Here is an 18,898-nt window from a genome sequence, read left to right as displayed (position 1 = left end):
AAACTTGTGCGCATGCCTGCAGTGCTAGTTGCTAGTTTCCATGGTGGACAACGACTTCCATTGGATTTCGACCCACTCAACCATCTTGTTAATTCTATAATTCCATTACACTTTTGCAATAACCTGGCCAAATCCGGACCCGGACCTTCTTCATAAGCTATCATGCATAAAGCATGGGGGAGGCAGAGAAGAGGCAGACAGTATTCAAACATCTCACAGAACACCCAGAAGACATCTACATCCTCCAGCAAAGCGGCATCCCACCTGGAATGGAAAACCCTGAGAGAACTATTTTACTCTCTGAAAAAGAGTGGTGGGAAATGTTCAAGGCCAGGACCAAGGGAGCAATAGGGCAAAGGAAGGCTAGGAAACAGAGGGCCATCACCACTGCAACAAAGGTGCTGGACGTCTACTGTGCAGCCTCTGGCGCTCTGATCTACTGAGGTAAGAGTGAACTGTAGCTGTCACAGGACTGGCATAAGACGCTAACCACCTCTTTCCCGCTAAAAACAGACTCCATCAAGCTGTGGGGTGTCACCTAGCAGGGAGATGGAGGGGGTACAATTAGCTGGGTAAAGACCATCCGTCATGTCCAACAAAAGATCTGTGAATGGAACCCTTACAATGACTGGAAAGATCCTGGTCCTGAAGGCAATTGTTCTCCACATTCTCCTCTATGCAGGCAGGGTTTTTCCCCCACACAGAGTGACAAGTAAGACCATTGAATGAATGATGTTCAGCTTTGTCTGGGGAAGCTCAATGGAAAAGCTCAAGGACAACACCATGTACAAAATGGTGGAGAATGGGGGGAAGGGGGTCCCAGACATCTTTAACATCATTAGGGCATAATAATCTCCAATTTGGTCACTAACATCCACACAACAGAAGTACAAGGACATCATGACCTTCATGAGATCCCGGGATACCATCACCCACCCAAGAGCCAGCACAGCCATGGACTCCAAACAGGTATGATTGAATGTCAATGACAACTGCACCACGGATGCACTGACACTGAACACACTAACTGTGTGAGCATCATGTATAGTCCTACCAGGAGATGCACCACCACCCAACATCAACACAGTGTTGCATTATTAGCGCCGTCAAGGACGTCCTATGGAGCTACCAGCAGCAGAGCGTCGACCTGACATTTACATATAATACAGACAACAGATTGATTGATGGTTGACATTTACATTGATGGATTAAAAAATGTATTTATGACTTGTGAAAAAACAAATAAAAATTACTTTGAGACATGTTGTGGTCTGCCAATGTGAAATTGCCTGCACTCCTCTTGAAGCCAGGCTACTACTACTAGTTAAAAATGATAAATAATTATAAATAATTATAAATAAATAATCTATAAAATGGAACCATTGAAGGTTCCTAAGAATATAAAATAGAACCATTTAAGGTTCTTTAGACCGAAAAGACATAAAAAAGGTTATATGCCATGATTAATAAATGGCACCATACACTATTTTAGAACCATTTAAAGAGCCCCCTATGCTTCTTTCATAAGAACCATTTAAAATAGTTCTATATAGAACTGTTAGTGGTGCCTTATTTTTCATAGAGCCAAAAGAAGAATACATTTTGAAAAAATGTGGTTCCACATAGACTCATTAGTTCTAAGAGTGTAGGATTCCATCCTGACTGATGGACATGAAACACATTTTGACATCATACTTTGCCTCAGGGTTTTTTATCAGCCTCAGGGGTTTTTATGATTTTATCAGCCAGTACTTTACCTTCAAACAGTTGTATCTGATCATACACCGTCTGGGCCACAACCCCCAAAATTCATGCAATGTGGAGTCCAGCGCTCCCTGGCTGAGATACAACAGCTCCTCCCACCCTCAACTCCCATTCTTTTGATATCTGACTGATGCTATGACCTGTCAGTAGTTTCATTTTGAACAGCACACCCACATTTTGATTTCTCAATAGCCATTGAACACACCGACATCGCCAGACTCAATGGTGGAGCAGATAGCGGAGCCCTATGAGTGTGGCAAGAGAGACTAATCAGCCAGTGACTGCAGTTTCAGTTGGTGGCCATCTTAGTGATCTTTTAGGCTTAAGTGTGTTCAGATTTGTTCATATTTGCCATTGCTGTATGTCTGAGAGTAGGTGGGGTTTGATTGCAGAGAGCAATTATGCCATCTGTTGGTTTTGAAATGAACTGCAAGTTGTGAAAATGTGGAGGAGTTCACCTGCATCCTCAGCAGCTTATCCGCAAGTAGTAAGGGCTGTATTGTCTTAAATGCACTGGAGAAGTCAAAGAACATGACCCTCACAGTGCTGCCAGCCTTGTCTAAATGGGAGTGAGCTCTGTGTAGCAATATGCTTTGATGACTCATAGCAAGCGTACCGTCACCTTTTTGGGTAACAGGTAAAATCCTTGCTGTGTATCATGTATTTGCCTACCAGGCAGACATTGGTGTGAATGATGCCATCATCTACCTGCTACACAGAGCTCACTCCCATTTAGATAAGGCCGGCAGCACTGTGAGGGTCATGTTCTTTGACTTCTCCAGTGCATTTAACACCGTACAGCCCTTACTACTTGCGGATAAGCTGCTGAGGATGCAGGTGGACTCCTCCACTTGTATTGAACTTGTACTTACTACGGCCATCTGTAGTGTGTGTCTCAGTTTTGGTGCACTCATGACATGAGTCTTGTGTGATTCAAACTAAAAGGGCCACATTTTTAACCTCATATTCATCTCCAGCACCATACCAGTTTCTACGTTCTGTACTCAAAAAGATCCTAAGGAAATTACCCCCTATGATGTCTTTGTTTTTTTTATTCAGTGATTTTCAAAAGCTACAGCCTCCTGGCAGGAAACGTGTTGCAGTTTCTCAAAATCACTGAATTTAAAAATAAATGACCTTGAATGACATAATAGACATGAAATTACCCTGAATGACATAATAGACATCCCACATCATGAACACCATGGAAAGACTGGTGCTATCACACATGAGGCTGCTGGTGAAGACATCCTTGGACCCCCTGCAGTTTGCCTACCAGGCAGACATTGGTGTGGATGATGCCATCCCATGTGTTTTGTAATAATTATGATGTTCAACTTGCATCAAAATTCCTCCAGGCTGGCACTGTGGTCTGTGCACTAGGTTACCACTTGTCAACACTAATTTAATGCCAATAATTAAATCATGTATAAAATATAATTCACATAGCCTGGAGTGTTGTGTATCTGTCATCAACTGCGGTACGCTTTGGGATTCACAACTTTTTTTTACTCTCCTTAACCAGTCGTTTGTGTTTTTATAGGTGAACTGTGTATTGTATTACCAAAAAAAGGTGCCCCACAACATCTTGTCTTGCGGGGGTGAGTTCAGTAAGTACAGGGTGAGTTTGTGTCAACTGACTCATGAAGCTTTAGGCTAATTATCAAGGACTGAAGGACTACATACATAAAACGGCTGTGTTTATTGTAGTCAAGGTGGGGGGTAGATTTGAACGTCATCGGTGCTCAAATATAGCCCTGATGATGACGATGACTGTTGTATCGTTGATTCACTTACTTAGACAAATGTACTTATTGTACGTCTCTTTGGATAAAAGCGTCTGCTAAATAACTTAAATGTAAGATTTATGCATTTTCAGATGTTGTGTCAAATCCATCCTGGACACTGCTGTGCACATACAATTCACAAACGTACTGTTTTTATCAAAACATTTCTTGTAAACTGCATTATATTGCATTGAAATATAATGTGCTATACAAGCACAGTTTTGATTTGATTTGACATCAAAAATGCATTTCTCTGAACTGTTGTTGACTTTTCTAAAATGGTATGGTATGATATAGCACCACCTTGTGTTCATCTTATATTTTACATGTTTTGAAATTCCAGCATAAATGTGAGATCCACCTATGTTTCTCTGTCCAGGGTCAAGCCCAGTCAAGTTTATTTTAAAATGATCGATGATTGGTCCATATTGGTCCATAATTATTTCACAACAGTCACCTTAGATGTTAGTAATCTAACATTTAACAATTCGGTTTTCGAATGAGCAGCACTACCAGTATCACTGAGAGTGTGTTTGACAGTGATAAGGTTTAAAACCAACCCTGTGAAAATTGGACTTGCAACATCTAGCACGGGGAGCAGAGATATGTTTAAATGGGCGTTATTACTAGGTCCACAAGGCTTATTACTAGGTCCTTGGGAATTACTGCTGACAGACACGGGAGAAGGACCATGAGTCGGCTGTCTGGCTTGCGGTCTAAGGGGTGGTGTTGTGATCAATACCAACTTGCAGTAGCAAGCTCATCTGAGTCGCAAGTTTGCAAGGTTCTGAACATTGCAGATAGAAATGTCTTGAGCGAGACATAAGATGACGGGGGAGGTATACTGTATCTGTTCCACATAAGACATTTCTATTTGTACATCACATTGCACCCCACTTACCGTGACCCTGATGTAATGCTGATTGAAGTAAGGAAATGATTCAGTCGCCACTTCAAAACTACATATAAGGATACTGTGGCTTGGTTAGACTCTACTCTAGGCAGTGCAGTGTTGCAGTTGAATGGTGGGTTCGGCACACCATGAAGGCCGCTCTGGCTTGTCATCAAACACTAACCACCTGAGAGCAGTAATTCTACCACAGAAGCCACTGGGTATTCAAACACCTCTAAGTTTGATTGTGTCCCGCTGACCCTGGGCAGAACAACAGGTCCCATTGTTGTTGGCAGATTGTGCTCCGTTTTTCTCAGAAACTTCTTGTTCTTTCTCTCTCTCTTAGTTTTGCTGTCACATATTGGTGTGACATGTATCGCACCAAAATGGTCTGTACTAATGTGTCTGATCCTCTGTTTGCTTTGGCAACTGAGCAAAATCCTCAGGATTTATTTATATTTCTAGGCAAAAGCATTGCAGACACATCGGGTCTCTTTACTTTACTCTCACTTCCTCTCTCTTTCTCTCTCTCTCTGTCACTTTATTTAGGCCGTGCTATTTTCACCTTAAAGTTTGCATGACAGTAATGTTGCCTAACTACGAGACTAAGCATTTGTCCTTTTAGGTCTAATTTGCAAGAAGTCATCAATGTGTACAGTTTTTGTCACATTTTAACCTAGATCTGAACCACAAATCAACTACAGGTTTTCAAGTCTTGTTTTATTACAGTCCCATGTTTGTTGACTAAAAAAAAACAACTAAAAAAAATATCAAAGAAAACTGTATGTGGATTTTATGGATTTTAAAAGGTTTGGTCTGGCTGCCAACACTTGGACCTGCTGTCCCATGCTCCAGTGCCAAAGCATGGTGTCACTCCCATTGAGTCAATGTTAAAATAACAGGCTGAAGTGGCCTGGGCTGGTGGGGGGTAGACAGTGAAACCTGCCTGCCTGAGTGGCCCTGGTGTCATCTGGCTCATTAACAAGGCACAGGTGGGGCCATAAATCATGTCTGTTTACACAGCTGCTCACAACAACAACCACCCCCCCCCACACACACACACACACATAAATGCATAAAGTCACTAATACTCACACACATAAATGCATAAAGTCACTAACACACACGTACGCACGCACACACGCACGCACGCACGCACACACACACACACACACACACACACACACACACACACACACACACACACACACACACACACACACACACACACACACACACTTCACTAAATACAGACTTTTGCACTCCCATGGCGCCTTTTTTATGTGTTCCTCCTGATGCCCCAGAGGGCCTTCCACCACAGACAAACTGACGGGTGTGTAGGCGTGTCAGTGTGTTACATGCCACACACTGCCAGCTGTCTGGCATGGTAGAGTGTGGTTACAGTATCCCTAATTACATTTATGTTGTGAGTGTGTGTTGGAAACAACACAGTAAACATTAAGAAGTACACATTTAAAGATGTTTTACATTTCACAAGTTCATATGCCATTCAAAACAAATGTACTTGGTTATTTGGTTGATCCACATTTTCAAAGGGGGAAAGCTGTCAGACTTCCTACAAAGGAGAATACTTTTCTGGAAAATAGGACAGGATTATTAAAAGAGCAAGGCGTACATTTGTTGGAAATCTGCCACTTCTGGCCACCATGGCGAAATTCAACATCCTCCATAATAATAAAATCAATCCTAAGGTTTTGGCTATGTTTCTGATTTCTGACTCCAAAGGCAAATGCAAAGTCTAGAATCAATACTATACATTGACAGTTCTCTTATGCCTGCACAAATGATGTGACGGAACACACCTGACTTACCAGAAACACCTGTCAAGCCAATTGTCCCATTACTTTTGGGTACCCTAAAATAGGAGGACTATGCATAAAAAGTCAGACATCTCACTATGGGACAAGGCCTCTTAAGGGCTGGAAGGGAACAAGCCCATGCCTAACCCTAACCCTAACCCTAACCCGATCAGGATAAGGAAGGGAAGCCATCCAGGAGTGAGCCTGACCACACGGCAAGTGCGTCCATGTCCAGCGGAACGCTGTGATCTCTCATTGAACAGGCTACAATGCGTGCTGTCTTGTGATGCGTAAAGATAGACAGCAGCCTTGCCATAGCATCTCCAAACCTCCTCCACAACTGCTGGGTTTCTTCGCGACAGCAGATATGTAGGCTGCTGCATCCACATAGAGGCGGCGGTGCCAGGCGGCCAGCCGAGGTGGAAGAGCGGAGTAATCGGGCAGGGGTTTGGGGGCTGACCATTGCTTGCAAGTAGGGAGGGGCTGTTCCCTTTTACGCCCAGTAAGCGAGCACCAGGGTCTTGAATCTGATGCGAGCTGCTACCGGGAGCCAGTGAAGGGTGTGGAGGAGGGGAGTGACATGGGAGAATTTGGGGAGATTGAACACCAGACGGGCGGCAGCGTTCTGGATGAGCTGCAGAGGCCTGATGGTGGAGGCGGGGAGACCGGCCAAGAGTACGTTACAGTAGTCAGCAGTAATGCGTTAGCATCTTGAACCGGAACACTCTGAGGCGTGTCGAATTTTATGGCAGCATGCCTGATTGCTTCGGTGAAGGCAATACCAGTCACGGACCTCTATCCACCTTCTTCAGTCTGGATAGATAGCCCAGGCTGAGCATTATGCTTAGCTGGGGATCTTAAGTATATGGAGAGTATTGCCAGACCTCTCTCTTGCTAGTGGGGGAGGAAGGGGCTACCCAGCCGAGAGTGTCCATCTTGTGCTGGGGGCGGACCTCTCCCACGATACCGAAAGTGAGAATAATGGTTTGTCTCAGTGTGCAGAGCCTCTCTGGCCGGGAGACAAATGATGCCCCTGAAGAGGAATATTCCATTTCTCTTTTAATTTCCATGTTCTCTGTTTTTGCGTTTAAGATCCCCAGCTAAGCATACTGTAATGCTCACAGCTAGCGGGGTCTGAGCAGGCTGACACTAAACCTGAAGAAAAGTAGCTAGGCTAACTAAAGGCTTTTTTATGTTTTTTAATATGTGTCGATCGACATATCTGAACCAAAAATAGGTGTCATAGATGACATGTGAACTCTTGTATCACATTATGTATCACAGTGTCAGTGACATAAGACAGTTCAGGCGGTGCGCAAACCTCTTGGCGACACTCGACTAGACGTAATTGATTGACAAAGCATAAATTAACCTTTAGACCTTGTGACCGAGGAAGCTAGCAACTAATTGCAGTGTGCAAAGAGTAGCTATCAGCAACTGATTTGCTTATAAAGCAAGGCATTTACGCGCTATGACCTCTCCATCCTGTTAGGAGTGATTGAATAAGGCTTCAGTAAATGACCCGCACAAGGATGTACCCCATAATGAGATGTCGAACTGAGTTGACTGAAAGACAACATTCTTTTTAAAAAGTTCTGGACATTTGCATGCTCTGGTATAGTACACGTGTAGTTGACGCCATTGCATTAATCATCAACAAACTTGTACTTTCTTATCCATTGGAGTAAAAGTAAATAGGGGAAATGAGAGCTGTACCCTCCTTTTTGGGGGCATAATTTGCACCATGCTGAGTGAGAGGCACTGGGGTTGTGATCCTCGCTGGGGTTGTGATCCTCGCTGGGGTTGTGATCCTCACAGGCCTCCTATTCTGGGGCGTTGTAACCAATCATATACACATGCACATGCATGTACACACACACATACACACATGCATACACACACACGCATACACACACACACGCATACACACACACACACACACACACACACACACACACACACACACACACTTTACTTCTTGAGAAAAATGAATTATTTTAATGTGTGCACCAAAATGATGACTCTGTTCTACAGAACTTTTGTGGCGTGGTTTGGGAACCTGAATATGGCCATTAAGAATAGGCTTAGTCGGCTTGTCAGAGTGGCCAGTAAAGTTATTGGGGTGAACCAAGCACAGCTCTCTGACCTTTACGATCGGCAGGTCGTAAGGAAGGCCCATGCCATATTGGACTGTACTGACCACCTCCTGCAGAGATATAGAGTTCCAACTAAAAAATTCAAAGACTCTTTTTTTTGCACTGCAATTAGCAGGCTGAATTTGCACTAATAATTACACTAAGTACTTTCTGGACTCCTTTGTCTTCACATGAAGTGATCTTGCACTGTACTGTATTGTATTGTTGTCTCTGTGTCGTGTCTGGTATATTGACTTTCATGTTGTATTTATGATGGATTGAATGTGTTTTTTAATACCTGGCTGCAACCAAATTTCCCCTAGTGGGATAATAAATTTGACTTGACTTGACTTGACTTGACTTGACTTGACTTGACTTGACTTGACACACACATACATACACACAGTTTCATGTAACACTCCAACCTCCCTACAACCTTCCACAGGTTGTCTTCCCATATCACAGAGGTGTATTTTCTTGTTCCCTTGGGGCGGGGATGATAAGAGCATTGATATAGTTATGTTTACCAACATTAAACACATGGTTTCATGAAAAAAGGCCGCCCAAAGTGTAATGTTGTGGCCAAATGGTGTGGTGTGGTACTCACCTTATTTGCACTGAGCTGCTCCACTAGATTTGATCCAGCAGTTCTTGTTGTTGTCTTCCTTTCTTGCTACCTACACTTACTTCAAGGAAGCTCCTGTGTCAACATTAATTCACCACACAAACCAGCAGATTCTTCTCAAACTCCAACACCTAGCCCATTCCAATCATTGCTCTCTGTCTGGCTAAAGCAGGCTAGTGTGTAGAAAACTATCTGTTTATTTCAACATGTTTTGCACATGCTTAAATAAACACTTCATGGGGGGATACACTTGTGTGCAGATTTTTCTCTATTCAAACACGTTTATCAGATATCTGTGAGTGTGAGTATTAGTTAGTTGATGATCTTTCTGAAACAGCTGTTCCCTGCACCCCATGGGTCAGCTGCGGGGGCATGGTTGTAGCCAGCAGGTAGTGGGCTCTGAATGCACTCACTTTCCTTGCACAAATACGATTAACTCTCAGATCCGGGTTGGACTTTTAACTCTCTCTCGGTCTCTGCACTCAACATTTGCCTCCAAAAGGACCATTTCTCATCCCAGAGAAAGTAATACGGTTAACTCTCTGGAATTCATGGTTCATGCTTGCTTTTGTCCCAAACCTGCTATCAGGAGTTTGGGCCCCTTTCGATCACAGGTCAGCAAACACACAGTTGGAGTGCTGCTCTATCTAATTAACTGCATTCAGTCCACTGAGCCCAGTGGCCAATGCGATCTGACACTGCTTTTCTATTTTTTATATATTTATTACTATTATATAGATAGGAAGACAGGACAGAAAGGTTGGGAAAGGTCTGGACTTGAATTCTTACCCCCTATCGCTGCAGGGGTGTGTATACACACTCAAAGTCAAAGTCAAACTCTTTTCATTATACATCCCCCATGGAGCTGTTTGATACTTACAGAGGAAAAGCTGCGTCTTTCCATGCTGATGTATAAGCAACTCAAAGCAGGGTGACCACATTGTTTGCTAAAACCTATTGGCTATCATCAGGGGTTGAATTGAGATGTTAGGAGTGAGGCACCTCTAAGCCATTAACAGGAGAATTAACAATACAATGACACCTAAGACTAAGACCTTGCTGTAGAGCTGAGTCTAGAGTAGGTATTAGTGACATTGTAGTTGAATCAGGCTACAAGGATTCAATACTGTCTAATGGATATAGCGTTGGTGTCATAAAGGAAGCTGGCAAGTAAGCTGGCAAGTTCCCCCCGCTACATCATACTTTCCTGCATGGCCAAGAGGGCCACATAAAAAAAAAAAGATAAAAAGGATTTTGTATATTTAACCAAATCGAATAAAAGGCTAAATGGATTTGCGATGAAGCTGTGGTTCAAAACACGTCTGCGAAATCCATTATGGCTTTCACTAGATTTCCCTGCCGATTAGCCTAGCTTTATTATTGGCACATTCCAAATCAAACCAAATTCATTTTGGGCCCAATACGCTAGTGTGCCTTAAGTGTCTCAATCGCAAAGGCCATTATTTTTAAACGTTTACCTTGCCACAGCAAACGAATCGCAGGCAGGGGGAAAGGAAGCAAATTAACAGAAAGGTATTTAGCTTCTCAGAGAGACCTAAATTTGAGAGCCACAACATTTATGAACCCACAATACATAATTACGGCTTTTATAGCTGTATAAACCATTATGTTACCTTGTAATTTCATGGTTACACACATAGCAATTTCAAGACCTTAGTTATGCTTGGGCTTTGTTTGTTTGCGTATTTGTGTAAGAAGTTATGCTTTTCTGAAAACACAACTGTGTAATTTTCGCTGGGTGTGGGATTTTTCTTCTTGAAACCTAAAAAGGCACACAAACTCATGAGTCACTTCCATGTGGTTTGGTGCAGGCGCACTAACGATGGCGGCTCAACTCAAGACTAAGGACCAATGCATTTGGTGTAATTGCACTGCAGACCCAAACATTCTAAGGCAGGGGCTCTGAGTGAGATATAGAATGGCCTTACCATGTTTACCCCTGCCAATAATACTGTAGCAGATAGAGACAGAGATGATCAAGAAGTGACAGGCCCATATTGTACTGTATACTCCTCCTTGTGTGAATGAATTAATCACATAACGAGACCATTTCAAACAAGTTACTGTACATTACAAAATAACAAGGGCACCTCGGACACCTGTATCACAAGACTGTGTTAGCCTACTGAGCTCCAGCCTAGTCTTCAATTCTCAGGCAAGGTTACTCTTCATGCAGTAGTGTACTGCAGTGTGGTTGCAAACCACCTATATATTTCCAATACACGTCATTAGCAAGATAGTTTATTCGTACCATCCTCAATAGTCATCAAATAGAAGATCGTGTTTCTTTCAAAGAAAAATGATCTACCCACTGATAGTATTGCATAACTGATATACTGTATGTTCACAAAGTTGTCTTCATTTTCTTCACTCTAGACAGACTTATTAAGTGATGTCAGATTATGTTATGTTTAATGCTTTTCTCCCCGACATGTGGGAAAGAAATCAGATGATGGGTCTTGTGAACTCAGTGTTTTCCCCCTGAACCCCACACCCCAGAGCAAATCCCCAAAGACAGACCTGAATCAAACATGAAAGCTCTGCCATAAGAACTCAAGGCCACACACTTCTGCACAGATGAGAAATGTATCCAGCTTTTCCTCCGCTCAGTACTGTAGCAAAACACAGTTCATTACACAATTGCTGATAAGTTAACCTTTTCAACCTTCATTTTAGCAATCAAACACATCACTCTGCTATTTTCTGATTGGAAGGGAGAAAGTGCCAATTAAATCTATTTCGAAAGTCTTCATCAAGCTGCTGGGAATACGCAGGCATAAGTGATAGTTTTCCGGCAATGTTTTACCTCATTTGGGTCAGGCCAAGGGTCCACTGTCCTCTCCCATTTCAGCCAAACAAAGGCAGGTAGTCTTTTACTCCCAGGGGGGCAACCTTGGGCCTGTCAACCTGTGCCCTAATTGAAATAATGGCCTGTAAGTGCGGTTCAATTATTGCCCTAATTGAGGTCTCCAGTGAGAATTGAAAATACAACTTTTCATTTTCGTAGAAGTTCAGTTCCAACACCAGTTAGTCTTTGGAAAAACTTCTCATAATTGCAGCAATTGAGTAGGAAAACACAAGAAGGCTTTGGAGAGGAGGAGAGAGACATTAATCATCCAGGCATCAGTCTCTGGATGCTAGTGCCACATGTTATTCTTTTATGACCGTGTGGGTCACAAACACACTTATGCAGGTTATAGGAGGACATATCTCACCAAGGATCTACAACATTCATTGTGTTCTTTGTCTGCAAAGGTGGAAGATGTAAGAAGTCTTGCGTAGCTCAACAGTGTATAGCACCACAGAGTGATAGCAGTGTGTAGCACACAAACACACACACACACACACACACACACACACACACACACACACACACACACACACACACACACACATACACACACACACACACACACACTAATGATAGTTATATAATTACACTCACTGTTTCTGTTAGATTTACTGACGCATACACAACTATATGACATTTTCTTACCAGACAGTTATCAATTGTGGAGTACCAAGTACCCTTTATCACAACATATTTGCTTTCGCCCCCTGCATGTTTCATCAAGTATACCATTAGGCCGTTTTCTTCACTGAAAACTACTATATACTATCTCCCCTCTATTCTATAGTACATCTACAGTACCCTGCATACTGTAAGTAATGGAATATTGAAGCATTTGTTTTGGCTCTATACTCCAAAATATTGGATTTGGAATCAAACAATTACTACGAGGTTAAAGTAGAGATTTCTTTTTTATTTGAGGGTATTTGTGTACTGTACATATTGGTTTCACCATTTAGAAATGACAACACTTTGTATACATAGTCCTCCTATTTGCACCAAAAGCAATGGGACAATACGCTGGTAAAAGTGACTGCATCATAATCAAAGAATACCATGACAACAAAGCTAACTGGGGACAAACATGGCAAGTTTGTATTGGAAGCTCCATAGGAGACCAGTAAATAAAGCTTTGATATTGGAGACATGTGTACTGTTACAACTTTTTTTTATTAAGTTTGACATTATCATGTCAGTGTTACAGCGCTGCGTGCTTGTTTGGGTGTCTCCAATGACGATCCACTTTACCAGCGTATTGGCTTGACAGGTGTTTCTGGTTAGTCAGATGTGTTCCATCACATAATTTGTGCAGCCATAAGAGAGTTGTCAATGCCTAATATTGATTCTAGGTCTAATCTTTACCGTAACCTCATAGTGAATGTTTGATTTCAAATCTAAACTTTTGGAGTATAAAGCCAAAAGAAGAAAATATTCTTCACTGTCCCATTACTTATGCAGGGCACTGTACATCAAGCAAGGGTGTTTCAGTCCTCCAGTGTAGATCATCCGAGCCCCATTAGAGGGCGCTAGTACTTGGTAAAAGTCAGATCTTCTGCACTAAAATACCTATCAGAGGCAAGAGTGGATTTGCAGGATCAAATGAGGAGAAATTGTGAAGAACTAATATTTACATGTAGTAAATGTGAATATAAAAGGGTGTCAATATGGCAGTTATTCTTTCCCTTCACTGCTAATGTACAGTTATGACATCACAGGAAGTGTGAATTAATGCAGCTGTGGGACGGCTGAAGTTAGCTGGAGAAGTCGTAAATCTTCCTTGGCTCAGGGAGGTATTGGGTTACTGACTGAGTGACACTACTTCAAAGAGCCCCCCGTCTTAAAATAATCTTGTTGTGTTCACTGACACAGTTTTAGGATGGGCAGCTGGCGTGTGTGTGTGTGTGTGTGTGTGTGTGTGTGTGTGTGTGTGTGTGTGTGTGTGTGTGTGTGTGTGTGACCGTGTCTGTGCGGCGCATGTGCGTGTGCATGTTTTCCTTTGTCCATGAAGTTTGGATCATCTGGTTGACATTGGTAAGACACATACTGAACATACACACTGGATCCTTACCTCAAGCATGGAGACATCATCTATCTCTTTCTTTCTTTCCTTCCTTCTCTTTTTCTCTTTTTCTCCATCCCCACCCCTTATCTGTCAAATTCAAACTCAAACAAGCTTTATTGGAAGGGGTAAATCCAACATTTCCCCCCCCTTTCTTTACCTTTCCCCATCTCTCTCTCTCTCTCCCTCTATCTGTCTCTGTATCTCTCGGTGTCAGAGCGTAATCAAACAGAGCCACGTGTGACTCGCGTCCTGGGAAGGCCCAGATCCAACCGTTGCAGATGTTTATTTATTTGTCGGCCATGTTCCGCATTCTTAGGATATCTAAGGGGCTTTAGGTTCCAAAGTGTGGATGGTTCGATTTGACCCTGCTAGGACACCATACATAGCGGCAAACAGAAGCATATGGCAGTGCTAGACACCAACTTTCAGATATACAGATAAACTCGATTAGCTAGTGGTGGGTAGGCTAACTCTAAATTTGTGAGGTGACAGCAGTAGGATTGTAAAAGATTGTAAGAGAGGGGTTGTATGTGTGTGTGTGTGTGTGGAGGGGGGGTTGCGGGGGTTAAGAGAGCAGACCTGTAGAGACAGGCCCCATCGCTAACACAGATATCAGCGGGAGGGAGGCCAGCATGTGTTTTCGTCAGCTTCGCCCCCCCCCCCGCAGCCCCCTTGACCCCTCCACTCCTTCACCCCGCAGGCGTGAATCATCCAACATGCACACATCTCTATTTTCACCCCTCCCCTATGCTCTCTATTACCCCCACTCCTTCCGGATACTTTACCACAACCTCTACAGACATGGAGCCTGGGGGCTGAATCCCTTTCTTCGTTCTCTTATCTTCTTGCCTTCCTCTCTCTCTCCCTTGTGCTCTTCCATTCTCTCTCGCTCCCTTTTTGCTCTATCCCTCCCCACCTCTCTCCCTCTCTCTTGTCTGTTTCTCAGCCCATCTGGTGAGCATGATCTGTGGACAGACAGAAATGGGAGAAGCGTGTGTGTGTCTTTTTTTCTTTTTACCACAGATTTGCAGAATAAGGCAGCTAAGGCATTTTGGTGTGTCCTGATCATGTATTTGTGGTGTACGGGAGTGTGATTGTGTTGTCTTGTCTAGTTGTGTGTGTGTGAGTTGTGTATAACAAATCTCTGCCGACACTCAAAGCACTGACCTGTCAGACAGAGATCACTGGAAACTATCAGTCTGTTTTATTGACTCTTAAATTAGTTTGAAAGAAACAATTCTTAACACACAGGGACCATTTTTTGTTTTCTTAGTCATGTGGGAAATGTATCTGTTGTTCCACATCTGTGTTCATGAACTGTTGTATTGAGTGTATTATTGTATAGCTTATGCTGCAAAACAAATGTCTTCGTTGAGTAAAATACCATTTTCAAACAGTGTACAGTATTGTTTCTGTCCCAAAATATGAATTTCAGAATTAATTTCACCATGAAGGTTAGCCAGGTTACAATTCTTTCTATCTCTTTGCAGGAATTGCAGTGGTGCAATTTTACTTGTGGATAGTTGCACCACAAGCCACGACCACATCTCCTTCATCCTAGGGCTTATGGAGTGAAGCTTACCTCACTTATACCTTCACTAACACCTTGCAACCCACAAACACTAAATTACTTGTGTAACTGACAAATTGAGGGGTTTGGCAAGAGGCTGGTGGTAAAACATAGCTGTTTACATGTGAGAATCCCACAGAACCACAGCCGTATCTTCAACGGCCAATAGAAGACGGAGAAAGAGGGGGAGAGAGGGAGAGTGAGAAAGGGAGTGAAAGACCAGTGAACAGAGACCCAATATGTTTGCAATGCTTTTCTTGAGGATTTTGCACAGTTGCCAAGGCAAACAGAGGATCATACAGCAGTGCAGTCCATTTTGTGCGGTACACGTTAGCCAATAAGTGTCAGAAAAACATTTTGTCACCATAGCAACAGACAAAATAACTTTTGGGGGAAAATGTTTCAGTATTGTCAAGGCTTTTGTCTCATCGATGATCCAGCTTTACTGCTTTATTTTCTCGTAAAGGATATTTGTTTCTTTAGTAAAGGCAATATAAATTTGCTCATATTGCAAAGTGACAATGTAAAGAATGTTGTCTGTCTCACTGCCTCGTTCAAAGATGAGTATTGATTATGGCTCTTAATCCAATCAGTTGCTGAAAGGCTTTGTCTGCAACTTGCCTCTGTGTCACCAGTAAGGGTGGTTCGTATTTCTTGGGAGAGACGTAACTTTAAGGCGCCCTGACAGATTCGTCTAGGAAAGGGAAACCCTACCCTGCACATGTCATTGTAATTCAGAAATATTATAGGATTTTTTTAGGGAGGAAGGCTAATCTGGAAATACTGCACACAAAGAAGGTCTGTTTCCTTCACAATGGCAACCTTGTTGGCACTCTCTTTGTGGCTTTGGAGGAAACTCTTAAGAATAAACAACAGTTTACTGTCCCTGTTCTTTGATTGTATCTGTGTGAGGGACAGTTTCCCATAGCGGACACCACATCTTTGGTTCCCTTTAGTAATGCATTAGTTACGAATAGACTCTATAAACACTCAAGAGGTCATTCAAGTGGTTTGGCACTTTCTAGCAAAAGTTATTATGCTTTTATATTGACTTCATACCGATAAATGAATGGCTTACTTTTAAACCCTGCACACAAAGTTTACACAGACAATAAAAGACTGTTCTCAGTGCTGACTTAACCTCAAATGGAGATATAAAAAACAAACAATGACCACTGAACCTAAAATCAGTTTAAATGACAGAAATGCAATTACCAAGGGTAAACTTGAGGGTTGTCTCCTATATACTCTATATAATAAAGAACCACTTATACCCTTGAATCCCAAACTCGGAACCCAGAATCTCATCTCAGAATCTAATCTCTACGGTCTCTATCCCAATGAAAGCAGAAATGCCCTAAAAAACATATTTAAAAAGAAAGAAGAATTGGAAGGAACAAGGGACGTCTGAAAGTGAAAGATCATTGATCGTAAACTGGGACGAGTAGCAGGAGACACCACAACCAACACCACAATGGCCCAGCAATACTAGCCAGTCTGAAAGAGGTGGGCTGCAGCCATTTAACTATGACCATCCCAGGGATCCATACTCAGCACCTACTAGGTCACCACGTGTTGCAGCGTTCAACAATACATACTCCCAAGACAGCTGGGACTCACTTTCATCTCACTAATCTCCTCACAAAGGCAGATCTCATTCCTCTAGCATGTTTTTTGAATAAAAATGTAACATGCCTATGTTTTTTTTCAGGAGGTCCTATAATTCTTGACTTAACTTTGTATAGTTGTACAGTTGTTTTACTACTTTTTTACTACTTGTTGTTCTACTACTCAGGCCAAAGTTTTGTTTTACTAAGGGTTAGGGTTAGGGTTAGGGTTAGGGTTAGGGTTAGGGTTAGAATAAGTCTGAATAAGTTGTTGTTTTTTTCATCTTGATGTGGCTATTCATAAATAAAGAATAACCAAAGAACTTTGTGTCTTAATTACCTAAGTGTAAGCTTTGGCTCGATTGATGCCCTGTAGTTGGTGGTCTGTTTGGTGAGATCTGGCCCAACAAAAGCCATAATCTGTTCAGCACTCATCCGGAAGTAATTCATGTGCCGGTTACTGTCCAAGAGCAGCTCTTGGACCAGGTAGTAGTACTCTCCATTCTCCCTCCTATGCTTGTTGGTGGGATGCATCAAGAGTTGTCTCAGCAGGTGATTAAGCAGCAGGTGTACACATAGACAGTATACAAATAAAATACTCATGATCATGATTTTAAACCATTATAGCATATGCTATCTGAAATAAATACACCAATGCAATTGGCATGCCATCAATAGCCTGGCTACAGGTCTACTACATATCAATTATGGACAACATGCAATCATGTACTCACCCATGCTAAAGCCCACTCTTCAATTCTCTGTTGTTGTTCAGCTTGCATACACAGAGTAAATTAGCATTAAAACAGCAGTATTGAAAAATAGCGGGAGGGATGGAAAAGGTGCAAAGTTACCACATGACCCACCCACATAGTTGGTTTTGTCGTTCTCTCCTGCGTGTTTTAATCACGTCTGATGTGGGCACCTAAATGTTCGGCATTCACACGTGCTTTTCACATTGGTGCACACACAGGGCCGGTGTGCCCCTCTGATGCTACTTGCTTTGGTCCCCTGCATGAGGTGCGGGAGGGGAATTTACTGCCTGAGGAGTGTGACTGAGCCGGAAGTCCGGAGGGGGGGGACCTCATCATCACCACCTGTGCAAAGCTGGGTTTGGCTGGTCCCCCCCCCCCACAAAGTGGACACGGATGGGGGGCATCACCCCAGCGGGCTTTGACCAGGTCTCTCCGTCGACTCCCTAATCGCTATCCAGTCTCCTTAGTGCCTCCATGAAGGGGAGAGAAAGCTTTAGGGTGTGCTCCAATGTATCTTCCCAGATGGCTAGGCTGGGTAGGAAGGAGGAGGTCATGGTCTTGACCATCCTCCATTTCCTCACCTGAGAAGTCATTTTTTGAGGCACAGTGTGATATAGCACTGCCCTCACTGGCTGAGTCTTCTAAGCCCACCCCTCCACTGGATGAGACTCAATCTGACTTCACACAGGAGGTTCCCTTCAGTGAGTCGTCCGTGAATGGCTGATCAATGATATGGATCTTTTCCATGTACCTCACTCAGTGGAGAAGAAGCCCCTCATCCAGCTGAGCACAATGTTTGGAAGTGTCGGGTTCTACCAGAGCCTCCCTGGCATGGTCTATGCTGAGGTAGGCAAGAAAAGCACAGTATGAAAGTACGAGTTAGCTACTCAGTATGTGGTGTGTACCAAGTAGACAAACCACTTATAGTACAATAGCTAGCAAAGGCACGTTAGCTGGAGGGCTAAGTGACAGTAGCTCACGCTGTATAAGTTCCAACACGGAATTCACT

Source organism: Argentina silus (assembly GCF_951799395.1).
Source record: "Argentina silus genome assembly, chromosome: 7".
NCBI classification, from domain to species: Eukaryota; Metazoa; Chordata; class Actinopteri; order Argentiniformes; family Argentinidae; genus Argentina; species Argentina silus.
This window is presented reverse-complemented; position numbering follows the sequence as displayed.